The sequence below is a fragment of the Mytilus californianus genome, unplaced genomic scaffold (assembly GCF_021869535.1).
Source record: "Mytilus californianus isolate M0D057914Y unplaced genomic scaffold, xbMytCali1.0.p SCAF_1, whole genome shotgun sequence".
Classification (NCBI taxonomy): Eukaryota; Metazoa; Mollusca; class Bivalvia; order Mytilida; family Mytilidae; genus Mytilus; species Mytilus californianus.
This window is the reverse complement of record NW_026262581.1, coordinates 19771280-19799030: the sequence shown is the minus strand read 5'-3', so window position 1 is coordinate 19799030 and position 27751 is coordinate 19771280. Positions and strand designations below refer to the sequence as shown.

Below are 27751 nucleotides of genomic sequence, written 5' to 3'. Positions count from 1 at the left end.
CATTTGCAAATCCGCCGCCGCCTCTCCTTAGAGCTACAGTGTCGTGTATATAACCAAAATGTGCGGAATTACATGGGATTCAATAATTTAATTGCTTTTCTGCTGTTATTATCATAGATATTTTGTAATTTGATTTAGAAAAACATGGGATTTTCAATATCCCATGGGATAGGGCAAATCCCATGGGATTGACCATTATCCCATGGGATTTTGGTTAAATCCCATAGGATTTTTTGGGGTCCCATGGGATAATTGTAGTCCCATGGGATATTTGTTGTCCCATGGGACAAAAAAAATCCCATGGGACTATAATTATCCCATGGGATTTTTAATATCCCATGGGACACATGGGATAAAATAAAATCCTATGGGATTCAAATTATAAATATACAGTAAATAAATGTGCATGTTACAATGAATTCTGTTTGGTAGTAAATTGTTTTAAGATGAATCTTTTTAGTTGAATATCTTTTTTTCCTGGGAAATGTTAATGCAATTATATTGTTCTATAACTGTTCAAAACTAAACTTTTAAACAACAAAGCAGATAATGTAAGTATCAATATATGTTTATTTATGAATTCTAGAATACTTTTTTGAAACACAATTTTTCCCATTTGAAATCAATGAAAACTCTATTAATAGGCTTAACATACTAGTAGCTTTTTACATAAATCTATTTTTTTTTCAGGATATCCCTCCACCCAAAAAATTAATAGTTTCTTATCATCCAGCATTGTGTGATCGTAATGTATAGTCCACTTTTTGGCCATTCAGCACAGAACATAGTCATTATTGTGGTTTTAATATCTTTAGATATTTAATAGAACTTCAATTCATTGACTGAGTGATGAAAATAATAACTGATCTGACTTTTGTCTTTGAATTTATTTTGGTCTTGTTTCTGTGTTTTCTCTTTTTATTCTAAGTGATGAATTTCAATCCTTCTGAAAAAGAACCAATAAAATCTGAAGTTATGGATGATAAAAATTGTTTGCATACATGGCATACATGTAGCAATAACATATGATTTTCAATAAAAATAGCTATGCGGTATGGATTTTACTGATTGTTGAAGGTTGTCCAGTGTCATCAGTTGCTAACCTCCTACATCCTTTGGTCTCTGATGGAGAGTTGTCAAATTAGCAACATACCACATCTTCCTATTCTAATATTATATAACAATCAATTTATGTATTCTTCTTTATAACATTTGGGTATTTTCCCCAGTTATATATATAGATCAATGTTAAAACTTTAGGCAATTACAATAAAATTCCATTTTTCACAAGAATTTGCAATATAGTATACAGAAAACCAACAATAGAAACAGCACTTCTTCAAGTTTCTGAAGTTCTGAAAGAGTTCCACTTGTGTTTTATTTCAATTAGAAAATACATTGAACTCTTTGGACATGTTGGAAATTATAACATTGATACAAAAATTTTTTGTTTTTTTTCTTATTTTTGTGTTGTTCGGTTGCTGTCTCATTTTTATATATGGTTATACATATATCCTTAATCTTCTTTTTTTTTAAACTTAATCATTAATAGTAAAAATGGGATATTTTTTATTTTGATAATCTCAAAACATTATTATTCTATCAAATAACTTATTTCCAAGTTCACAAAACACCAATGTGTCAGATATTAAATTTAAGACATGTATAAACATGATCAACAAGCAGTTGACAGGATGTCATGCAAAAATCTCACTAATATTAAACTTTCACAAAAACTCCATACTCAGCGAGTACTATTAACGTTCTTTATAGTACAAGACAAATTCCTAATACAGGACACCATGCATGCCTGGTAAACACTAGCATGTGTCAATGTCTAGTCAATCATGTAATCAGGCTCAAAATCTTAGTTTGGCACTGAATTTAAAAATTCAACACATAATGAACATGTGTATGAAATTCAACTTTATGGTAAGCTATACCCTACTGAAAATGAGTACGGGATTCCACTGGATTTCCAGTGAAATTACACTGGTATTCAGTGGAAAAAAATATTCCGATGGAATCCCATTAGAATTTCATCCAAAACATCTGGAATATTTTTCACACTGTAATTCCAATGGAAAATCAGTGAAATTTCCAATGAAACTTCCAAAGATTTTCCAATTAATTTCCAGTGGAATATTATTGTTTATATTTCAGTGGAGTTTTGATTTAATGCAAATATTCCAGTGGAATTTTGGACTTAGAAATTTAAAGGAATATATACTTCTAATTTAAATTTTTCAAATAATTAAGTGCATGATTATTATATAAAGGATTTAATTTGTAACATATAATTTGCTGGCCTGATAAGAAATTAAATATTATAATCATGATAATATATGGGATGTAATGAATATTTCATAAACCTACATATATACATGTATATGAAACATTTGTTCAAAAAATGTTACATGGTTAAATGTGATATGAAATCACTTGCCTAGTAACAAATGAAAATAATCATTCGGTCTGAAAGACCCCCCCCCCCCCCATATAAAATAAGTAAAATGGTAGCTCCTCAGATGTAGGGTGAATATAATGCATCACCATATAGCCTATGAGTATGACACATTGAAAGGATACATTTTAACTATTAAGAAATAAAATTAAATGTGCAATAATCAGATAATATAAATAAAGAAATGAATATTTTATATCAAATTGGGTTGAGAATAAGATTCTGTTTGATTTAACGAACAAAAACAATTAAGATTCTTTTTGAAAAATGTGCATGGCTCTTAAAAGGGCCGTTTTAAACAGATCTGTTGCAGAAATTATCTTCAGACTGTACGAATTGTTAGGATAACTCCGTTTTTTTCTTCAAGTGACCGTACTGGCAACTGCCCTGCACTACAGTCTACATGTATACAATAATATAATTATTTCTCCTTTGACTTCATCATGTTCATTAACTGTTACTGGTCTACTGTTCTTTTGAGAAAAGTAAAGTGAACGGCTTTCATTTTCCACATTGTTCTATAAACTGTTTCGGTATCTTAACTTTGTCGGTGTGATAAATTTTTCATCATTTTCATGTCCTGAACTCGGGTCATATAAGTTAATCTATAGAAACATTTCACATATAACCCGCTCCAATCAATTGTACGCTAAATGTCAGTGTTTTGGCATAATTTGAGCAGAAAATTCGCGAAACTGTAGTCTATAATGTTGTTTTTCAACACACATGTTTACATTCATGGAGGCTGCCATTTTTTTCTACCAGACTATATATATAACCGCTGATTTGATTGGATAACTCTATTTCCGGGATTTCCGATCGGCCAATCAGATAGTCGTTATCATTAATACACGGAATGTGTTCAAATTTGAAACTAAAAATATTGTACGAGTATGTATCCTGTCCAGCATTGTCCAGCTGTGGTTACATTAATCATGTTAATAATAATTAATACTCAACAACCGTCGATAAATAAAGAAATAGACGTTAAAGGCAGAACATTTAGGTATGACATTAGCTGTTGAACCAAGAATTTACGATGTGCTGATGTAGGGCAGACGTACAGCAGATACAGGTAATTTTTAAGAGATTTTACATTTGATTTTTACATCATGAATATTTTTAATTAAAATTAAAAAAAAAAGATATACACCCCCTTTAGTTTCATTCATGGGCTCTGTTAGTTCACACTTTGAGGATGACCATTTGGTGTTCTGAAAAGGGGGAGGTGGGAATGTAATAATAATTTTATTATTCAATATTGAATTACATTGTGTGCCTTCACAATCAAGGAAAGATGTTTACAGTTAACTACACAATGTCAAGCACATTCAACTTAATTTTGTCATGTTCTGATTTGGATGGACATGCAACACAAAAAATCCCTAAAGGTTAATATTGTGTTTTAGAGTATTTATACTTAACTGAAAGAAGCTTCTTAATTATATATGTACATTGTATGATAAATATCAGTAATATATGATGCATACAGGTCATGACCAGAATTAAAAATTATTAATAAAATGTTTTTACATTTTTTTTTAGGTTGTCCATATATTAAAAGGGATTGATCACGGTGAAGGTACAAAGCTGCAAAAATGATGACTGTGCATCGATCAATATCCACTCAATAATATGAAAACACGATGAAAACAAACGAACCAGCAGCAGAAAAGAAATTTGAGTATAAGATTATTGAAAGGTACTTATTGAATTATTTTTTCATCCTTCCCACACTTGAAATAAAAATACATTAATCATGTTAATCATTCACATCTATAAGCTGTAAACACATCTCAAAAACATTGATCTGATCATCATGCACAATGGTTAATCATGGCTATTATGTGAACAAAATGAGGTGTCTGGTATGCTTCAACCAGATAGTAAACCAACAACAAACACAACACAAAGGGAAAGATAATATGAGGCTAAATAAAAATATTTGCGTGGTTCTAATTACCTTACCTACCTTTTTTTTTAGTCTTAACAATAGCCTACCCTAAAGATTTTTTTGTCATTTTTCAGTAAGTACTGTTTAAGTCAGAATGTTGCTCCCATAGACATGATAGACTCAATGTAAAAAATAAACATAAAATAAAAAAAATTCTTACCTACCTACCCTAATTTTTTTTTAAATGTAACTGGAACCACACATACTATTTTATTTGGCTTTGAGAGACACCTGATCCATGAACAATAAAAGTCTATTTTGATAAAAAGAGATGTGTGTTATAAGCCTAAGAGACAGCAACCCAACAACTACTATAGCCAAAGATATCTAGAGAACACATAGTCTTCAACAATAGACATACATGTGTCTAAATTGCTCTTAGTGTATAAATGTTGTGAATAAATTACACACAAACACAAATAAAATATGCCAGTAACATATATTTTTGAATAATTGCAGACTGGAGCATGGTATTGTAATGTTATTCTAATTCAAAATTCTATGCATGTTATGATGTATGATTTTTTTTCTTTCAGATTAATCAATGAAGACTTAATGGAACAGGATTGGAATGCAGAAACTTTGGACTTAATTCATGAATAATATCAATGGATGATGAAGAAAACTGACCAAACTGACAAAGTATTTCGTATGCATGTTAACTGGACATTTTTGTTTGTTTAATGCACAATAAACAAATTTGTAAAATTGAAAATTAAAACCATTTGTGAAAGATTTCAAGAGGACCAAAAGTTACCATGGACTTATGAATGATTTAACCAGAAAAATGATTTACATGTACAATTAAGTAAATACATCTTTGACTAAAAAATGATAATTTATCAACGTTAATATTTTAAAGAGGTTGATCTTTTCGTTTAAAAGGTCTTAAATGTGGATGATGTATAAACTGTTGTAATTTCTTTAATTGTTGACTTGCATTAAAATGGTTATTGTCTTATTTCAAGTTTTCTTATTAATTCATTCAAAAATAAGCAGTGCATGCAAAATGATATCTAACATTTCAGTGGAATTGTCAATTTCCATTGAAATATCACTGGTTTTCTTTGGTTGATTGTTACAATTTCCAATGGAATTACCACTGGTATCCCAGTAGAAAACAATAAATGTCCAGTGGGAAAACAATGGTATTCCAACGAAGTTTTCACTGGTATTCCAATGGAATTTCCACTGTATTCCACTCGAGTATTCACCGGAATCCCACTGGATATTCCACTGATATCCCAATGGAAAACAATGAATGTCCAATGAAAATCCCGACCAAATTTCCCAGTGGTAATACAGTGGTATTCCAATGGAACTCTGATGAAACTCCACTGGTATTTTCAGTGAAATCCCACTTTACATTTTCAGTAGGGTATACCTTAACCTAAAACTTTAACCTAAGAATGTACTATAATTTCACATTATGACATTTTTATGTTCAGTGATTCATAAAATCAGGGTAAAAACAGTAAATGTGGTGTATAATGTATAAACAAGAGTGCACACGCTGAAATGTTGCGCCTTCCTACCTAATCATTGATATCATGTTGATAGTCCTAAATATAAAGCTTTACTACAACTATCACATAAACTCAACATGATCCAAGAAAATGAATTCAAGGTCATATGAACCTGACAAGAAATATATGTACACCTTACAATCATTCAATATACTAAATACAGTTGAACTATTGCTTATAGTTTCTAACATTGTCTAAGAAGCAGACTTAACCAAGAAAACTAAACATTGACCAATGAACCATGAAAATGAGGTGAAGGGCAGATGAACCATGCCAGGCAGACATGTACAGCTTACAATCCTTCCATACAACACATATAGCTGACCTATTGCTTATAGATTAAGAAAAACAGACCAAAACACAAAAACTTAACACTGAGCAATGAACCGTGAAAATGAGGTCAAGGTCAAATAAAACCTGCGAGACTGACATACATGTACATCATAAAATGTTTCCATACACCAAATATAGTTGAACTATTGCATTTAGTATTAGAAAAAAAGACCAAAACTCAAAAATTTAACTTTGACTACTGAACCATGAAAATGAGGGCAAGGTCAGATGACACCTGCCAGCTAGACATGTACACCTTAAAATCATTCCATACACCAAATATAGTAGACCTATTGCATACAGTATAAGAAAAACAGACCAAAACACAAAAACTTAACTATAACCACTGAACCATGAAAATGAGGTCAAGGTCAGATGACACCTGCCAGTTGGTCATGTACACCTTACAGTCCTTCCATACACCGAATATACTAGACCTATTGCTTATAGTATCTGAGATATGGACTTGACCACCAAAACTTAACCTTAAATATAAAAAAGAAGATGTGGTATGATTGCAAATGAGACAACAACTCTCCACAAGTGACCAAATGACACAGAAATTAACAACTATAGGTCACCGTACGGCCTTCAACAATGAGCAAAGCCCATACTGCAGTCAGCTATAAAAGGCCCCGAAATGACAATGTAAAACAATTCAAACGAGAAAACTAACGGCCTAATTTATGTACAAAAAATGAACGAAAAACAAATATGTAACACATAAACAAACGACAACCACTGAATTACAGGCTCCTGACTTGGGACAGGCACATACATACAGAATGTGGCGGGATTAAACATGTTAGCGGGATCCCAACCCTTCCCCTAACCTGGGACAGTGGTGTAACAGTACAACATAAGAACGAACTATAAAAATCAGTTGAAAGAGGCTTAACTCATCAGATGGATAAAAATATAAATACTACAAATACAAGTGAACGTGGCTGGGTACTTGTACATCCAAACAACAAAAAGACACTAAGTATAGATCTGAGAGTACTCGCAGTTACTGACAGCTAGTACAAAGCCACTAACAACTAATAAAAAAAATCATGCATCTAAGACTAAGTTCTTGTTCACTGATCCATGAAATGAGGTCTAGGTCAAGTGAAAACTCTCTGACGAGCATGAGGACCTTGCAAGGTACGCACATACCAAATATAGTTATCATATTACTCATAATATGAGAGAAATTAACATTAAAAAAAATCTGAACTTTTTTTTCAAGTAGTCACTGAACCATGAAAATGAGGTCAAGGACAATGGACATGTTTCAGACAGAATTGGTATCATGACATGAGGCATCTATATACAAAGTATGAAGCATCCAGGTCTTCCACCTTCTAAAATAAAAAGCTTTTAGGAAGTTAGCTAACGCCACCACCATAGCTGCCACCGGATCACTATCCCTATGTCGAGCTTTCTGCGACAAAAGTTGCAGGCTCGACAAAAATGCATGAACATTTTAAAGTACTAAATTTTAAGTATATACATGTAAAACCACAAGTTACTAACTGAAGTTCAGTCTCATGGTGAACTGTAACCAAAAACTTTTAAGTGAATACAATTTAGAGAAAGACAGATGGACGCACAAACACTATCAAAACAGAGCATAAAACTTACCGAACAAGATCTTTCAGAAGCAGGAAAATTGAAGTGTTTCTTTTCTTTCTCTGCCCTCCATGATATAAACTTCAAATTCATTCATGCAAAATATGAAAATCTGCAAAAGTAGGACCTTGTACCGCAGCTTATCCACATTTTGACTTTTGAACTGCATTGTTCTTTTCATCTTGCTGGCAACCTAAACATAAAAAAAAAAAATGATAAACACATAATTCTGGATTAATTTCGTGAATTTATTTTTGTTGGTACAAACAATTTTTTCCAACTTTAAACTAAATCTGCCTCTGCTTTAAAAAACAACTGGAAACCATTATTAACTGCATGTATTTATCTTAATTGAAAACAATTTCTTGAGTTTTTCTCATTTGTATCACCCTGTTATTATATATAAATTTTATTTTTGTCCCTTTTTAAAAATAGGAATGCATGGTTTAAATTCCTCAATAATCATGATAATTCTAGGTCAGTCAATTAAAAATGTATGAATAAATTATTTAACCTATATAATATTAATATCAATATATTTATTTTTTGATAAAAACTAGGCTCTGTGTTAAAGACCGTACCTTGACCTATAATGGTTTACTTTTATAAATTGTGAATTGGATGGATAGTTGTCTCATTGGCACTCATACCACATCTTCCTATATCTACAAACAGATTCTATGGGCGAGCAGACATTACACCCTGGAGGTGGTTTTATAAAAAGCATATGACTTAGATGTACCATAAGCATGGAAAAACAATTCAGCAGTCAGTTTCACAAAAAAACTTACAAATAATATTGATAGTAATTAAGTCATGTACAATACAGTATACTTTATACGCCGGATTACTTGTATTTTTTTTTTTGTAAAACCGACTCAAGTATACTTATAATCAATCTTAGTCGTAAGTATTAAGTATTATTCATCTTTTGGATAATTTTATGTTGGTTTATTTTATGAATATGCAGTGGCGGATCCAGAACTTTTCATAAGAGAGGGCCGGCTCCAGTCATGCTTCAGTGATCCCTATATAATCAACCAAATTTTTCCCAAGAAAGAGGGCCCGGGCCCCCTCCCCCCCCCCCGCACCTATTTGAACTTTCAAATTCACAACATGCCGGTGCCTGTGACTGTGTTCAAAGTGGTGGGTTTTCACCCTCGTTGTATTGCGGAATAACGATTTAGGCAAATTGAGAAAAACATCATGTCTGTGGTTGATAATAGTGTGTATGCATTAATTTTCTATACCTTCTTATTTAATATTTTTCCAATTTTGAGTACTGACGGCAAGTGTTGTAACGTATAGTGTACCAATGTCTTGAGACCAATGTGCTATTTACAAGTGCGATCGAGGAATGCAGGGGAAAGAAACTTATCAATTATGTTTATTCTTAAGACAAAACTGAGCCGCCGTAAAAATGAACCGTGTCGAGAATGTTACTGACACGTAATAGGGCAGAGACATATATACACATATGTGTATATATGTTTCTGTAATAGGGTCATCCCTCGAGAACATTAACAAGTACATTGATAATTTACTATGCAGTCAGTATCCCGAAAAAAAACAACGTATGGATGCAAAACGCTTAGTGGTTTAGGCTGACTGCTGATACGTGCACTTTGTCTCAAAATATCCCGGATAGTTGTTTCATTACCAATCATACCACATCTCCTTATTTTTATATATACGAAAGCTTTATTCATATTTTTTGGTGTATTGATGAATGTGTATATATATAAAGATACATTTTAAAATACAGCACAAGAGATGCAGATTATATAAAACTTATAGGTCGAAGACATACTGACAACGCCATGGCAAAAACTTAAAAACGACCAAATGACGTACAACAGTCTATAAAACTTAACCATAGCATACAAAACGCAAATATTTAAAACACATAAGAAGCACCCAGACAGTCAAATAGAAATTAAAAGAATAAATAATTTGTAAACTAGGCCTACAGCTATATTTTCTTATCATCTAACAGTAAACATAGGTTCTGGTATTATGTGATAAGTCATTTTTTCATGCAGACCCAGTTTCATTGATACTTTGAACTTAAAGTGGTTTTATGCATATCAGCCCAGATTATCATATGTGTGTAATTTTATTAAACAATTCACCAATACACATTCTAAACAGGTTAAATTCAATTTACAAATTCAGATCTACTGGCATTCAACACCCAATTACTTACTTGCTGTATATTGCTAACTTTGATTGTATATTGTCAATCCCTCAACATCGTGAATACGCCATGCGAGGTGTTGGCTATGTTTGATACAGGGTGGCGGCTTCGAAGCGTAGAACAAAATCCAGGTAAATGAAAGTATAAAATTTTGTTGTTGAAAATTTTAAGTACTAAATTCCTAAATTTGTACTTAACTCTGTTCTACGGGTAACATGGTTGTTTGATATAAAAATAGGATAAAAGCTTCCGAAAATTATCACATTATAAGTATTCGTAAATGGATATGAAAAAACCTAACAAGGAATAAGTATTGGTAAACGGACAGAAAGTCGCAGTACAAAAGTTTAAATTAATTATTTTACAATTGTTTAAATATATGAGAGAAAGTTCTTGACGAATTGACTTTATTTATAGATAAATGTATTTAGTTGAGGAAATGATTAATTCGCCTTCAAATAGTTTTTTTTTTGTCAAAAACTTATAAAAAGGAGACATTTTTGACAGCATGAAGCCAGTTAATTACCAAACCACTTTGGCAGATTGTTTTCTTAACAATCATTGTTCAATATTAATATTCAAAAATAAATTTTGTTTACAAGTCCGTTTCCTTTTAAAAATATTTCAGAAAAATGCTGAAACGTTTTTAAAATTAAGTTTTAATTTATTCAAAGAAAAAAATATCCCAAAACTGAATCGTGACTTTTTACTTGTTACTTTATGTTGTACGTTCTAAGTGTCAATCCTAGCAAACACAAATTTGGAAATAAAATCGATTACAATGTAATTTTATAGAAGAAAAAAAGGGGGGTTAATGAACAAATTATTACTATACACTCATATACTTCTAAAAAGATTTGAATTTGTAAGCTGTCTATAGATAATGTTAAATTATTTCAAGAGTTTCAATTAATTTAGGAGAAAAAAAAAATTATAAACAGTTTAGTTTTCGTCGCCTACTACTATAAAAAATAGTGATTCTTTTTGTAGATTTGGTACTTCAGTTTCGACTCAAAATTTCCTATTGAAATTGTTAGAAATATTTAGGAGAAGATTGTTTTTGAAATTTATGTAATTGTGGTGATATTGGCGACGCGATTCTTTATATTATAGCAAGGATTTGTACAAATCCTTGATTATAGAATGTTCGACAATAGACGAAAGTAGACAAACCCTATTTAAACGGGGTTTTGATATCCAAGGACGCCACATTTTACATCGAATAAGATCTATATTTTTTAACGTTTTCAAATGAAATAACTTGAATTGAAAATTTCCCGACTATGTGAAGATTTCTTATATTTCGAAATGGCTTCAATTATTACATACAAAATGAAAAATGTATTAAACTTCTTTTTGTAAAAACAATATTCGTGTATTTTTAGAAACATAAGTTATACAGATGTTCTCAATAAAAAACAATCATTAATATACTTTATGGTGATATTTATAATGACTGGCAGACTGCTATTTAAAAGTGCGGTCATATGCCTCAGTGTTATAGGTGACTGCAATTTAATAAAATTGAAATTAAGATTTTTATTAATATTTTGTATATAGGTATCCCTCAATGATGTATAGCATGGACAGACTGAGAAGAAATGGTATTCATCCTCAATTTCTCGTCTACTGCAGGATAGGCAAATAACATAAGTTTATTTGCTACTTTTTTTCTTCTTTATTTTATATAAATGATTTTTTTTTCTTCAAATTTTAACATTTTTTTCTTCGAAAAAATTGTAGTGTTGCAACAGGGAATGGACACAGATACTTAACTATATTTAACGAAAGAAATTTTGTGTAATGTCATCAATCTGTATTACACATCGACAGGATGTTCTCTAGAAAACTATGGTATTTCTAAAACGTTATACACACCCCAGGGTACACGCACTGTCGTAATGGAAAATTACTGCATGCTTGAATTACCTGTAATCAGCCATGCAACAAATCCGTTGACTGACCATGTCATTACAGTTTAAATTTTTTTTCCTTAGATCAAAACGGAATATTTATTTTAACTTTAAAATTTAAAACTTTAAAAAGTATACTTTGACATAATTATGAAGTAAAAGAATTTAACAATTTAATAATTGGATTTTTCCAAAGATTATAAGATACAATTATTATATTTATTATTCTAGGACTGACAGATATATCACAGGCACTTGTCTCAGATTTTTTCCCCTATATACCTTAATTAAAGTATATAGATTTTTTTTTCTGAGACAAGTGCCTGTGAGATATATACATGCATAAGTCCCAGACATATATACTTTTTACATAATTACTGGGAAATAATATAATGTTTCAGTTTTGTTGATGTCACAAATACACATGAATTATTTGATGATGCATGCTGGAATTTCTTATCTAAATGCATGACCGTGACTACAGACATATATCTATTTACAGATTCTATAATTTCTTGAGAAAAAAAATCAGGAGGGAAGTCAGAGGGAAGTGAAACAAACATTTTAAGCTTTTATTAAACATTGTTGGGAAAACAATAAAATACGACACTGATTTTTGAAAAAAAAGTTTATGATTGGTCTTGATTTTTTTTTAACAATGATAGAAACAATTTTTTGTCCCAAGAAAAAAAAACAATGCCCCCTTTTTAGCCACACCGACACACGCCGATGAATGGAGAATTCCAAGTAGGGTCACAAGGTCACATTTTAAAACTTTTTCAGTCGCCCAGTCTCAAAAAGCAATTTTGACTGGCTTTGTTTTTAGTCGAATTATATTTTTGCAGGTCAGGTTGCAAAGTGGCAGGTCGGATTTGACCATGTTGACAACGGTCCTAAAAATATCCGAAAAAACGTTGAATCAAACGATATGAACCTACACAGTTTTAATTATAAGACTGACACACACCATGCAGTGTGCTAACTGTGCTGGGTGAGGTGCTGTAACTTGATATACATGTATCATTAAGTTACAGTACTGTTAGGATTTGCCTGCCTTTTTACAGGGACTTTCTATATTAACTGTTAGTATAGACTGACCCTGGCTTGAAAGTATGGTTCTCTGCTCAGCAACGGTCGCGTGATTGTAGCAGTAAAATACATCGGGGGAGGGGGCACTTCAATACTTTATTGATAGGGGGGTCGCTTGGGTTCTGTTACCCCACCCTTTTCATATAATTTAGATCTTAAAAAATGTATACCTTTTCATATATTGCGTCGGTAAAATTGTAACCTTTTCCCATATTGGTTGGGTTTCGTGGGGTGTGTTGGAAAAGTGGAATATTTAAGGCTAAGATTCTGTGTGTAATGTTTACTTACGGCGAGACTTTCGGCTGTGAAAAAATGACAGGGCTTTGCATATAGAGTAATATACGCAAATGTATAAGTTAATACATTAATTCAGGAGCACAAGTCTGTCTTTAACGTAAATAACTTCGAGATTAATATATAAGTTTACTTTGCTTATCGATGTTCCTGTAATTCAGATTAATATTTATTTGTGAGACCCCCGTCACTATTTATATTCACTCAAGAGTCACTTAAAGAAAGGGGTTCTCCGTTACTGGGAAAATCTTAACTGATTTAGGATCAATTTATTGGTTACACTCCCCTATCACCAGTGATTCTTTGTCGTAAGCTGACATTTTGAAAAAGGTATACTGTTGACTATCAATTTGCATGATTAGTTACAGATGTCGACTCGGACTACTGCAAAAGACAATAATTCAGTTCACTGATTTAGATTGAATAGTGGTTCGGTTAATTCTCCTTTTCCCCAAACAAGTAAGAATTAGGTTACATCTTTAGGTAGTCAAAATAATTATGACGTCTTGCAAGACTATTTTAATTTTTTTTCTATCTATCTATCTATCTTCATATTTCCGCACTCAGTCACAACTTTGACTATCATGTGGCCAGAAAAAAAGTTAAAATAGCCTTGCAAGACGTCATAAATTTTTGGACTAATCTTTCGGCAAATATGGTCGTACAACAGGGGTTTAATTGTTACAATTTGCCGGATTTTCTATTCTTACGAACCCTGAAAAACTAACCAGGCCAGGTGATGAAAAATCTGTCTCCACTTTTTATCCCACCAGAAAATCAAAAGGTTGTCTCCTTATGGAGCTTCCATTTGATTTTTATGGGGTGGGGGGAGCTAGGATGAAATTTGTAAAAAAAGCAGGACAGGAGTTTTGAGTAAAAAAAAAAGGCAGGATGAGCAACATGGCAAAAAAAAAAAAGGCAGGATGACAATTTATGTAAAAAAAGTCAGGATAAACTAATAAAAAAAAAAAGGCAGGATCAAATAGAGTGAAAAATATAAAGGCAGGACAGAAATTACAACTTAAAAAAAATGCAGGACAACATTTTTCATCCCCCCCCCCATAAAAATCAAATGGTAACTCCCTTACACCTACATGACAAAAACATATACAAATATGGTATCATTGGACATTGCCAATGTGACGGCTCTTCAACAGAAACTAAAGACGTAGAAGTTAACAACTATATAGGTCACCGTAGGCTCTTCAACAGAAACTAAAGACAGAAGTTAACAACTATATAGGTCACCGTACAGATTTCAACAATGGGCTAAAAAGCCAAACTGCGTAATAAGCTACAAAAGGCCAAAATAGATAGATGATATCTGACAAGGGTAGAAATGATCAGAATGTTGAAAAATAAAATCTACTGTCAATTTTAAATGGCATCAAAACTGGCAGCTGACTCATAGGAGTTGTTGCCTTAAATACAGATTTTTACCTTTTTTTTTTCTTCATATTTCTTGAATTTGCCTTTTTATCTCTAAAACTGTAATATTTAAAGAGAAACTTACATTTGTAAATCTTATTAAAAAGTTATTGCTTTTCAATGATGATTTTGATCCAGTTTTTGCAAAAACTTGGAAACTTTAAATCTTGGGTAAACTCCTTATATTATACTGCCTGGTCTCGTGGTAGCGTGTTAACCTCAAGTGCAGAAGGTTGTTTATTTTGAACCCAACAGGGTAAAACCAAAGACTTTAAAGTTGGTATTTGCTGCTTCTCCCCTAAGCACGCAGTATTATTAAGGAGTAAGAGCAAATACTGGTTTGTTCAGAGTCAGAATTATGTGTCAAGGTAAGGTGACATGTCTCTCTGAGAACTAGTGTAAGAGATAAATTAGTCCTTGTAAAAATTGTCTGGTCAGACAAATATAACTAGTATAAAAAGTCCATGGATACAGAATTTACTAGTATATTTAGTCTGATGTCAGTAATTTATGTCCCCAGACTAATTTTCCTAGTCCAAGACATCACTATTCCTAGGTAAAAATGTCCAGTTTTTATACGGCAAACTTTAGTTTAAGTGAATGGATCTATATGAAATTTTACCATAAGGTTCAATACCACAAAAGGAAGGTTCGGAATGATTTTTGGGGTTATGGTACCAACAGTTAAGGAATTAGGGGCCAAAAATAAGCATTTTTGTAACTTCCAGACAATAACTTGTGTGTTAGTGTATGGATCTCTCTGACATTGTACCACAAGGTTCCATATCACAAAGGGAATGCTGGGATTGATTTTGGGGGTAATTGCCTCAAAATTTTAGGAATTAGGGGCCAAAAAAGGGGCAAAAAACAAGCATTTTTCTAGTTTCATGACAATTACTTGTGTGTAAGTGTATGGATCTTTCTGAAATTGTACTACAAGGTTCCATATCTCAAAGGGAATTTAAAGCTGGGTTTGAGTTTGGGGGTAATTGCCCTAAACGTTTAGGAATTTGGGGCCAAAAAGGGGCTAAAAATAAGCATTTTTCTAGTTTCCAGACAATAACTTGTGTTCAAGTATATGGATCTCTCTGAAATTGTACTGCAAGGTACCATACCACAAAGGGAAGGCTGGGATTGATTTTGGGGGTAATTGCCTCAAAATATTAGGAATTAGGGGCCAAAAAGGGGCAAAAAACAAGCATTTTTCTAGTTTCAGGACAATAACTTGTGTGTAAGTGTATGAATCTTTATAAAATTGTACTACAAGGTTCCATATCTCAAAGGGAAAGCTGGGTTTGAGTTTGGGGGTAATTGCCCTAAACGTTTAGGAATTTGGGGCCAAAAAGGGGCAAAAAAACAAGCATTTTTCTAGTTTCCAGACAATAACTTGTGTTCAAATGTATGGATCTTTCTGAAATTGTACTGCAAGGTACCATACTACAAAGGGAAGGCTGGAATTGAGTTTGGGGTGATGAATCATAAGGGGATTAAAAAAATGGGGGGGGGGAATTTTTTTTTCCTATTTTTTTTCTTTAAAATTTTCCATTTTAAGTTGGTTATTTTTTATTTATGTATAAAAGCAAATAATAATGATATGATTTGATTTCATCAAAAATTGAAATATTGGGCTTCTTTGATATGCTGAATTTAACCGTGTATTTAGATTCTTAATTTTTGGTCCCGTTTTCAAATTGGTCTACATTAAGGTCCAAAGGATTCAAAATTAAACTTAGTTTGATTTTAACAAAAATTGAATTCTTGGGGTTCTTTGATATGCTGAATCTAACCGTGTATGTATTTAGATTTTGGATATTGGACCATAATAGGTAAATTAAAAAATTTTAAGTTCTTAGACCACATTCATTCTGTGTCAGAAACCTATGCTGTGTCAAATATTTAATCGCAATCCAAATTCAGAGCTGTATCAAGCTTGAATGTTGTGTCCATACTTGCCCCAACTGTTCAGGGTTCTAACTCTGCGGTCGTATCAAGCTGCACCCAGCGGAGCATTTTATTCTAATACTGTATGCAACATGTCAAGTATATTTGGTGTATGAAAATTTTAAAGGATGTACATGTTAGTCTGGCATGTTTTATTCGACCTTGACCTCATTTTTATGGTTCATTGCTCAATGTTATTTTTTTGTTTTTTGGTCAGTTTTTCTATTTTCTTATTTTCAAATTAGCAATAGGTCAACTATACTTGGTGTATGGAATGATAGTAAGGTGCATATCATGATATGTTTGACTGAGAAGTTTCGTCTTACATTGACTTTATTTTCATAGTACATTGGACAATGTTTAGTTTTTGTGGTTTGGTCTATTTTTCGGATACTGTAAGCAATAAGGCCCCTATATTTGGTGAATGGAATGATTGTAAGATGCACATGTCTGTCTGGCATGTTTTATATGACCTTGACCTCATTTTCATGGTTCATTGGTCAATGAAAAGTTTGCATTGTTTTGTCAGTTTATCATATGCTTTAAGCAACAGGTAAATTATATTTGGCGGATGTAACGATTGTAAGGTGTGCATGTCTGTCTGGCAGATTTATATAACCATGACCGTATTTTATGGTTCTTTGGTCAATGCTAAGTTTTCTTGGTTTTTTTCTTTTTATCAGATATTATAAGCATATGTCTACTCGTAAGTGTATGGAATGACTGCAAGGTGTCATATAAGAATAAGAAGTTGTCTGTCTGCCAAGGTTAATATTACTGTGACCTCATTTTCATAGAATATTGATAATATTAAACAAAAAAAATGATGAGCATGACAAGATATACAAATGATCCAAAATTGTCAGTTGCCTACTAATTATGTAATAGTAGTTATTGTCATTAAATGATAATGTTTACCCTTTTATGTGTAGGGCAAGAACATTAAAGATAAAGGGAAACTATAAACAAAAGAGATTATCAACAAAAATAGATTTCAGACGTCAACAAAGCCTAAATGGTAAGTCCACTTCTATAAAAGTTATTGCCCTTGAATAATGATTATTATGAAAATAAGATGTGGTGTGGTAAATGAGAAAACTATCCACCAGAGTTCAATTAAGTGGATGAAAGCAATGCAATTACTTATAAGAGGCCAATGATGACCTGTAAATAATGAGAAAACCAATAACGTATACATGATATAGTCATCTATAAAAGACACCACAAACAAAATTTGGAACAAAACATCAATTCAAACTTCAAATATACCAGACTAATTCATAAAAATGAACAAGTTATAAAAAAACAAATATGACGGACGTGAACCAACATCAACCACTGAACTATGTACAGGCTCCTGATTTCAGACAGGCAAAATATGGCAGGGTTGATATAAAAATAAGAAGGGGTATGATTGCCATTGAGACTTTTCTCCAATAAGGATCAAATTACATGAAATTTAACAAAATTACTTCACTGTACAGCCTTCGACAATGAGCAAACCCTATACTGCATAGTAAACTATAAAAGGCCATGAAATTAAAAAAACAAATGTAAAACAATTCAAAAAGGGCATGGCGTCATTTAAAAAGGGCATAATGTCTATCCATACTAAACATGCTTGGGGGATACACCACAAAGGCGAAAGCTAAGTGCCTGATTTTTGCACAAAACAATAAACAAAAAACAAATATGATATATAGCAACAATTGACAACCACTGAATAATAGACCCCTAACTTGGGATAGACACTTACAAAATGTGGCATGGTTTAACATGTTTGCTGGCACCAAATCCCCCTCTAATTAAGGACAGTGGTGTAAGTGTCAGTTCAATATAAAAACTATAAAATCAGTTGAAAAGGGCTTTTTTCTGCTCTTGGGTCAGGTTATTTTTATACATTCCCGTTTTCATTCTCAATTTTATTAACTCATTAGAATGCAACAAAGCCGAAAAACAGCTACCAAAAACACAGACCGGATGTGGCTGGACATTTATTCTTTCCCTGTAACAAAAAAGACTCAACATACAGATCTATTAGTACTCACAGTTACTGACAGCTAATTCATAGCAAATATCAACTAATAAAATAAACATTTTGTGAGCACCCATCCCACCCCTAACCTAGGACAGTGGTTTTAATAACAGCACAACCTTTGAACAAACTGTAAACATTTGTTGCAATTGGCTTAACTCAAAAGACTGCAACAAGGCACAAAAACAACTAATATGAAAACCATAGACACAAAGCACTGAAATAAGAGTACTTACAATTTTAAATATTCAAATGAAAGTTTTATCAAAATGTACATAAACATGATAAAGTAGCCATTTTATTGCTGTATTTCTCTTCATTTATAATTTTTGAGTTTTGTGTATTTGTAGGTCAGACATCTTGGTTTTCATGATCATCATTCAACAGGTCAATACTGAACAGAAAACTTAAAGTTGATATTTTTCTATATAGTGTGACTTTTTTATTAATTTGAAATGGAATGTGTTTTTTTCCTACATAAGAAAGAGGAAATTTCAACATAATGACTATAAACAAAAAGGAGTCATATTATCATGATCATAGATGCACAAGAACTAAATCATGTAAATGCAACAACGTAATTATCAATTGAAAGAAGGGAGGAATGAAAAAATATATTAGTAATTTGTTGTCCAAATGAACTTGCTTTGTCCACTCATTTAAATCGTTCCATCCAATAAAGATGTACGGAGGAGGATTTTTGAAGAACAGATTGCAAAAATGTTTTGTCTAAGAATTGTAGGAATATTCTAGTGGATGAAATAATTTATTTACTGGACTCTTATGTAGTGGACTGAATAATTGTACATAGCAAGCTGAAACAAGAAAACTAAAACTTAACAGGAAAAGTGTTTATTTTATAAATTTGCAAATATAAACGTAATATTATGAACACCACAAAGGTATAAGATTCAAATTGTTTGCATATTCATGTATTGCAATGGAACTATAACAAAGAAAACTTTACCTCATTAAAAGAGTAAACTATTAACTGTGCTTTGTCAATTTATTCAGTCGATCAGAATATGAAATATTTTTTTCAGTTCTATTTTTCATAATAAAACAAACAAGACAAAGATTTCAAATCAATATTTTTTTTCTTTTATTAAGACATGTCATCATTTTATTTCAGTTAAAGGATTTTATTTTTTAACTTTAAATATTATTATACTTTCCAAAATAATAATAATCTTTATTGTCATATAAACAAATTAAAAACATGTTTGTGACAAAATGAAAAAAACCCATAATACACTAATATTTATATTATAAACTTTTTACTACCAAACAGAATTCATTGTAACATACACATTACTGTATATTAATAATTTGAATTCCATAGGATTTTATTTTGTCCCATGGGATATTAAAAATCCCATGGGATAATTATAGTCCCATGGGATTTTTTTGGTCCCATGGGACAACAAATATCCCATGGGACTACAATTATCCCATGGGACCCAAAAAAATCCTATGGGATTTAACCAAAATCCCATGGGATAATGGTCAATCCCATGGGATTTGCCATATCCCATGGGATATTGAAAATCCCATGTTTTTCTAAATCAAATTACAAAATATATATAATAATAACAGCAGAAAAGCAATGAAATTATTGAATCCCATGTAATTCTGCACATTTTGGTTATATACACGACACTGTAGGTGTAAGGAGAGGCGGCGGCGGATTTGCAAATGAGTGTTTTGCAAATTAAAAGTGTCCAGTGTTATATATTTATAACATTCTGAAATTAATTTATACAGAATAACAAACAAACCTAACACGAAGTTCTTCATAAACTTGACAACAAAAATGAAAAAAAAAACAATTTCCAAAATATCATTCCTCATTGATACAGTTCTACATCTATCCCCAAGAAATTGCATCAAAAGGATGATGCATTGAAAATCAGCTTATCGCCACACCAGTGAGAAAACACAAAATTTTCAAATAAATGTGTCACTCCAATTAAAAGTGTGTTAGTTGATGAATACCACATGTTTTGTTTTCTTGATAATAGGTGGTAATTGCTGCATGAATGAATTAATAGTAAATACACAACACTAAACTATATTCATAAATGTAAATATATAGTTAATTACAAAATATTATACAAATTGTGTGTAGTTTTTATATGAAGAAAATTAAAATTTCAATTTTTTTTAAATAATAATAATAGAAATAATAATAATGATAATAATAATAATAATAAAGATCATAATAATATTTCCTTATTTTAAAAAGAGGGGTTACACAGTTATACTACTACTGTTGTCTTTATTTAGCTGTAAAACTAATCTTCCCTGAGGCCCTTGTGAAATACATTGAAATATAACAAAGAATCACAAAATAATCAAACAAAATACACATTAGCTAACGCGTAAGGAAATAATACATCGATATATCACAAACTTTCCTTCATTCATTTTAATATTTAATTTCCATGATTAGTTATAAAATTGTTAAAATAAACAAAATTTCAATTGACTTCATTGTTCCTCTCCTGGAGTGGTAATATCAGGAACAGGACATGTTAATAAACTCAGATTTTTGTTTTAAGTAATATTATCTGTCCCTTAATCAGCATGAGATGACATATTTACAGCTCCACTTGACTATTTTATAATTGAGAGAAGATACAAAACTTTCATTCTGAAGGCTTTAAATGTAGGACTGAATTACAAAGTCTTTAAAAAAATCTATAAAACTTACCTTTAATTATATTCAAAATATCAAATAATGAAGAGTAAATTTCAAACTATATCTATACATAATTTATTATCTGAAATTAGTTTTGATGCTATTTCTTTTTTTAAGTATCACTCTACTTACAATTTCTATTAATTGTCCAATACAGCTCTGAATTTGGATTGTGATTACATATTTGACTTAGCATAGCTTCTGACACAGAATAAGTGTGATCTAAGAACTTAAAATTGGAAATTGGAAATTTACCTATTATGGTCCAATTTCCAAAATCTAAATATTACATGATTAGAATCAGCATATCAAAGAACCCCAATAATTTATTTTTTGGTTGATGATCAAACAAAATTTAATTTTGGACCCTTGGGACCTCAATGTGAACCAATTTGATAACAGGGCTCAAATCCAAAATCTAAATACAAGGTTAGATGCAGCATATCAAAGAACCCCATTCAATTTTTGTTGAAACCAAACAAAGTTCAATTTTGGATCCCGATTTAGATCAACTTGAAAACTAGGCCCAAGATAAAAAATCTACATACATGTTTAGATTCAGAATATCAAAGAACCGCTTGAATTCAATTTGTTAAAATAAAGCTAAGTTTATTTTAGACCCTTTGGACTTTAATGTACATGTAGACCAATTTGAAAACCGGTCCCAAAATCAAAATTCTAGTTACACTGTTAGATTCAGTATATCAAAGAAACCCCAGAATTCATTTGTTTTTAATCGAACAAAGTTTAATCTAATGGAGACCAATTTGAAAACGGGGCCCAAAATTATAAATCTTAATACACAGTTAGATTCGGCATATCAAAGAACACCAATAATTCAATTTTTGATGAAATCAAACAAAGTTTAATTTGGGACCCTTTGCCTTTGGACCTCAATGTGGACCAAATAAAAAAAGGGGCCCAAAATCTAAAATCTAAATACACGGTTATATTCAGCATATAAAAACAAAAACCAAGAATTCAAGACTTTGAATTTAACCCCATTGAAATTGGTCGCGAAATAAGCAATTTATAAAAAGTATTAGAAAATAATTGTTATTGGCCCCTTTTTCCGAAACAGTTAGGACCATAACTACCAAAATCATTCCCAACCTTCCGTTGATGGTATGGAACCTTGTGGTACAATTTCATAGAGATCCATAGACAAACATTCATGTTATTGTCCGGAACCAGAAATTCCTAGTTTTGTTGTCCTTTTTCGGCCCCTAATTCTTAAACAGTTTGGACCATAACTCCCAAAATTTATCCCAACTTTCCTTTTTAGATATGGAACATTGTGGTGCAATTTCATAGAGATCCATACACTTATACATAAGTTATTGTCCTGAATCAAGAAAAATGCTTGTTTTTAGGCCCTCATTACTAACAGCTACATGTACGACAATAACCACCAAAATAAATCCCAACCCTCCTATGGTAGTATGGAACCTTGTGCTAAAATTTCATAGAAATATATACACTTATACTAAAGTTATTGTCTGCGAACCAAAATGTCGTCGGACGATGACGCAGACATCGTCAAAACAAAATACGAACGCAAAAAAATTTGCGGTCGTATAATAAAAATATACGATTGTGGGCAGATATTTTACTTCGATATAACAAGAATTTCGAAATAAGAGTTAAGGATGACGAGAGTAAACTGGTAGATGCAAACATTAAAACTACTGTTTTGAAAGAAATGTCAATAAAAGAAAAAGTGAATATTATGTTTAATGCACTGAAAGTTCAAACCGAGAAATGTTTGGTTGTTTTTCTCCTATAATAACAATAAGAGCAAAACTAATCAAGTATTGCATGGTTGGCATCATCCAATTCATTGAACGCATATGGAGATAATGTACTTGATATTAGCACCTGTATAGTACACTATCCTTTTGACAATTTAAATTTGAACAGAAATATATAAATTGAATTTAAGACATATGTAGATTATGGTCGAAAAATACCTAGATATGACCTCAGTGCAATAGTCCTTGTATGCAAAACTTTGTTTCAGCTTTTACATGCAACGAAATGTGTAACATACCTCATGTGGTAAAATTCTATTCATTTGAACATCTTCTTTCAATTTGTCTCCTTTACACTGCCGCAAAAAAGTACACCTGCGTCCGTTAGAATTATAAGAGTTAACCGTTAAAAAAGGTGGATCATAATAACGAACAATTAAAAAATTATTAACAAAAATACCAACACAAGGTAAATTCAAAACGTTTAAATTGACGTGGGCCTCTTAAGGATTATGTACACTTTTGTTATTTCGATGCTAAACATATGGAAATTTTATAAAAATTCACATTCATTGGCAACTCTATACTTAATAGATAGGAGATTACTGCATGCATGCAGTGCTTGCAATGATTTCCCTAAAACAAGTTTTTGAATATTAATTAAAACAAGAACATGTGCAGATATAGACCAAATCAAGTTCACCTTTTAGGGTGCGCTCGACTTTAGTGACTCAACATGAGGTTTTTGTGATTTAAAAGGTTGTTTATGACGTTTTGTAAACGATGAACCTAGCACATCATGGATAAACTAGCAAGTAATCACAGTTTCTATTGAATGCAATAAGACAATAAATTTAACTTCTATGACCGACGTTTTCGTTTGTTACATGTAAATGTACAAAATGGCTCATCTCTTTTAATCATTATTTTTGCAGTTTATATATTATGGCACCTTGAAAATTTCGTAATACACAGGCCTACAGAAGGGTTCATAAACCTTAAACGATAATCCAATTTATATAATAATCACTAATCCTGAGTCTTTCCCCTTGTACTCCTAAAACAAGTATAACCATAAAGATATTGGTTAACACAGGAATAAAAATGAACATATTCATGTACACCTCTTAGTGTGCCCTCGACTTTAGTGACTAAGCACGAGATTTTTTGGAGTGTAAAGGTTGTTTAGGACATTTTGCAGACGCTAGCACATCATGGACAAACGAGTGAGTAATCCAATTTTACAATTTTATAACGAACATCTCTGTAATGTTTTTTGGCAAAAGTCTTGGCTTTATTTGCCACCAAATTGCCCATTTTTTATAATATGCAATGGATCAAAATATTCAGCAGTATTGCTTTGAACAACGTTTCCCTTTGGTATATGTACAATAAAGGCCCGTCAATTTGATTCTTTATGTGTACCGTTTTGAGATTGTTACACTGAAAATTTCGTATTACACAGGCCTGCAGAAGGGGTCGTCAACTTTAACATCAATCGTAATGAGGCATACTTTGCATGGAGGATTTTGTTTGTAATATATTTTGAGAAGGAAACACATTGAAATTGTAACTACATATCAATAATGCCGATATTTTTCTTATTTATCAATCAAACATGTATTTGATAATTTATTAATTTGCATGTTCATAAGTTGTGGTACTCTGAATATTCTAAAATTCATAAGTTGATTGTTGTTTTCTTAACACCGAATGGGAACTATTTCATAAACATTGTGTTAACCAATTAACAAATAAATCTAATAGACAGGCTATGAAAAGAGCACCGACAGGCTTGAAGAGTGGGATATTTAGACAGGTACATGACATTTTTGATAGGGCCACAATTTGCCTTGCGATTGGTCCACTACAGATCCCTGAAAGACTTGTTAAAAGATTTTTTTAACTTGCAGTCGGGGGTGACGCTACACAAGACATAAGATTTATACATCTCATCAAGCCAAAGGGACGACCTTTGCGAGAATGGAGTCCTACCACCAGACAGAGAAATTAGGTCTTATTTCTATACATCAAGGTACCGGGGGTATTTTCCGAAGTCAACCTACTGTTTATCAAAATTTCCCCTATAACTCCTATTCTGTTCGACCTTTAAGTACTCTCACACAAAGCAGTTTATGGATTCGTCAGATACATGTAGGTTATAACATCATTTGAATTATTTGGTTTGATCCTAGAAAGATGTTTATTAAAATCTAACAATTCGTTGTCTTTCTGCAATGCAATGCTACAGTTGGGCTCTTGGTGGATGATACACAAACAGATTGAAGGAATATTTTTCTCCAATAGCAAACTTTTATCCCCATGGGAATTTTTTATTTCCAATAGACCCCCCACCATTCCCTATCCCACTATGGAGATTGATCTCCCATGGGGATAAGTGTAAAAGTGTAATTCATATGGAAAATTAGGAAATTCCCATTGGAAAAGCCCTATTTGGGAGATATAAATTCCTATGTTTTATTTAAGTTATAATTCTGATTTTGAAAAAGGGTAACAGATATCATGATAAAATTTTCATTAAATTCCCATAAAATTCTGCACATTTTGTTCAGTCATTCGACTAGATAGCTCTAAAAAAAAAGGTGGCACAAGATTTGCAAATCATTAAAATTTCAATTTCAAATTTGTAAGTTTTTTTTATTAGTCTATAGCTGTTCTACAACACAATATGTTCACCAAATTAATGTTTGGTTAATTACTTTTTAGGTTTTCGGTTCATCAACTATACAATTAAGAGAACACTCCTAGGCAATGATGTTCAGTCTGCTTTTGGAAAGGGCAAAGATGTAAACGTTTAACTATATATTCCATATATAAAATCAATTGAAATGCTGGTACAAAGTTGACAAGCAAACAAAACATACCTTTGTTGAGCATGTTATTAAGGAGGAGTTCCAATTAGTCAATTTTATTCGGTTCACCTTTTTTAAGAAGATGGAGATTGATGAGACAGTATTCTGAGATGAGGGAAATGATCATGCATATCGATATCATCCCATATTTTGTGACTGAAACGAATGGTGCATAGTCTTTAGTTAGTTTCTTTTCTTTATTGTTGTTTTATGATTTTGTTTTGTTACTGGTACTTTGTGCATATTGCAGAGTTGTTTACTACTTGTAATGATTTGAAAAAAATAAATGTGTAAGATATTAAAGATAAAAAAGAACTTACCAAGTTTTTACAGCAAGGATTCCTTCCGAATTCTTTTCGTGTCAGTTTAGGGTTATACCGAAGTAAACAGAGGGAAATTAAAAAAGAAGTTTCCCAGTTTGATAGTGTGTCCTATAAGAAAAATCATTATGATATGAGTTTAATTATATAAGGTTATGTTTATATTTTATGGCATCAGTGATTACACGTGAACTGGTTTATAAGCTTGAAGCCAAATAATGTAATATTGTTGAAATACAATGAAATATAAAGGAATCATAGTTAGCCCCCTTTATTTCATCGGGATAATATTTTTAAGGATACAAAATAAGAAAAAAAATTAAAACTAAACTGAACTAAAAGTGTAAAAGGATATTTAACAACTGAAGAGCAAATGAAAACACAATAAAATGGGTTCGTTATTTCAAATAAATTTGCAAAATATAAAATGTTAAAATACCACAAAATATCTTCCTAATTTTGTAATGAAACGTATACTTGTGTTTTTAATATGCTGTTCACATATCTAATGAAGGTAACTGGAGGTATGTGTACAATCTTTTCCCGGTCAATGGAAGACACTGGTGTCCTCCCCGATGGACTGTGGCCTCCACAGCCCTGACGGAGTAGAACACTTGTATTGTCGAAGCAATTAGGATTCGCTTTAAATACTTCGTTAATTCAAAGGAAAAAGAAGAGGATTCTCTGGGAGACATGAATGAGTGAAAAAGGTCCCACACACCATAACTCTCTCACACACTATATCACGCACACGTTTACTCTCTCCCTTTCTCTCTCACTCACACACAAACTCTCTCTCTCTCTCTCTCTCTCTCTCTCTCTCTCTCTCTCTCTCTCTCTTATTTTCTCACACTGTGAGCGACAGTGAAAGAGAGAGATTGTGACAGTGAGCGTTTTCGTGAGAAGATGAGCGAGAGTGTAAGAGCGAGAGCGCAAAGGCGAGAGAGTGAGGAGTGTATGAACGAGTGTGCGGTTTTGCGAGAAAATGATTGAGGAACTGAGTGAGTGAGAGAGCGACCGAGTGAGTGAGGAGTGTGAAAAAGTGAGCAAGTAAGCGAGAGAGTGAGGAGTGTGTGAGAGAGTGAGAAGTGTGTGAGTGAGTGAGCGACCGAGTGTGTGCGAAAGTGACCGAATTAGCGACAGAATGATGATAGAGTGAGCGAGAAATGGAGAGAGTGAACGAGTGTGAGAAGTGAGTGAGCGAGTGTTGGAACGACTAATCTAGTAAGAACGAATGAGTGTGTGAAAGAGTGAACGAGAGTGAGTGTAAAAGAATGAGCGTGTGTGAAAGAGAGAGAGAGATAGAGTATAAAATTGA

At 32.1% G+C, this 27751-nt stretch overlaps 3 long non-coding RNA genes across 6 annotated transcripts; 2 read left to right on the top strand and 1 right to left on the bottom strand.

The window, feature by feature from the left end:
- Nucleotides 1-550: 550 nt before the first annotated feature.
- LOC127715337 (uncharacterized) lies at nucleotides 551-10280 on the bottom strand. Of its 2 annotated transcripts, none has more exons than XR_007988370.1 (3): nucleotides 10098-10280; nucleotides 7904-8084; nucleotides 551-946 (listed from the first exon to the last, which is right to left on the bottom strand). It is a non-coding gene; the product is annotated as an uncharacterized LOC127715337 (long non-coding RNA). The 2 variants fall into 2 exon arrangements; XR_007988352.1 differs by lacking the exon at nucleotides 10098-10280 and adding an exon at nucleotides 9142-9366.
- On the top strand, nucleotides 3007-5379 carry LOC127715049 (uncharacterized). Of its 2 annotated transcripts, XR_007988115.1 has the most exons (3): nucleotides 3074-3539; nucleotides 4010-4166; nucleotides 4955-5379. It is a non-coding gene; the product is annotated as an uncharacterized LOC127715049 (long non-coding RNA). The 2 variants fall into 2 exon arrangements; XR_007988109.1 differs by having other exon boundaries at nucleotides 3007-4166.
- A 3362-nt stretch (nucleotides 10281-13642) lies between the features above and the next one.
- Nucleotides 13643-19779, top strand: LOC127715252 (uncharacterized). 2 transcript variants are annotated; one of them, XR_007988274.1, is made up of 3 exons: nucleotides 13643-13714; nucleotides 17686-17771; nucleotides 19139-19779. It is a non-coding gene; the product is annotated as an uncharacterized LOC127715252 (long non-coding RNA). The 2 variants fall into 2 exon arrangements; XR_007988262.1 differs by having other exon boundaries at nucleotides 13643-13843.
- The last annotated feature ends 7972 nt before the right edge of the window (nucleotides 19780-27751 follow it).